At 43.5% G+C, this 770-nt stretch overlaps 1 protein-coding gene across 1 annotated transcript in view; it reads right to left on the reverse strand.

The window, feature by feature from the left end:
• The window catches only part of LOC103388121 (amine sulfotransferase-like), a 6243-nt gene that overhangs the window by 2081 nt on the left and 3392 nt on the right, over positions 1–770 (reverse strand). The window lies entirely within an intron of this gene.

Here is a 770-nt window from a genome sequence, read left to right on the forward strand (position 1 = left end):
ACCCCACAGGGAAGTGTAGATGAGAATACAGCCCAAGGAGTCGGTGTTTTAAAATATGTAAAACCCCCGTCCCTGTCCAATAACAGGCGTCAGAAGTGACATGTGACTTGACTGGAATGATGGCAGTGATAACGCCCAAGGGTTCACTCTGAACTGCTGGATTTCATCTCGTTCTTACATTTATATGACGCAGCGTTGTGTCGTGTTTTTCTTCTTTCTTCCTTCAGTGGCGTCCTGTATGAACAGATCCACATCCTCAGAACTGGAGTTGTTCCATCCATGATCTGAACTCACAACAGTTCGGCCACAGCTACGACACAATGGACATCGAAAAGCGTCAATAATAACATCCTAAAGTTACAACATGATTAAAAAGACAAGTTCACATTTAACAAAACTTCTTATTAGCTGAACACATTTTTTCCCTCCACTCCAGTTCAAGTACAGCAGGACCTCGTCCGTCGAATATTTCTTACGACATTATACATCCAGAGGAACAGGTTCAATAGGCAGATACTCCCTCCATGTACAGCAGATACTAAACTGGAGATTTCAGTTTGAAATCTATTCATCTTTGCTTCTGTTGAAGTGTTACTGCAGTTATATTAAACCCACAGGACCCAGTAATGCAGCCTCCAGCCACTAGGTGGCAGCAACTCATACAGTGGTTTGTACAGATAAAAATACACTCGTTATCATGTTCTCAATAGTATTTCAGTTTCAATTCAATTTGGGTTGGGGGGTCTGTCATCCCCCCCCCCCCCCCCCCC

Source organism: Cynoglossus semilaevis, chromosome 13 (genome assembly GCF_000523025.1).
Source record: "Cynoglossus semilaevis isolate Cse_v1.0 chromosome 13, Cse_v1.0, whole genome shotgun sequence".
NCBI classification, from domain to species: Eukaryota; Metazoa; Chordata; class Actinopteri; order Pleuronectiformes; family Cynoglossidae; genus Cynoglossus; species Cynoglossus semilaevis.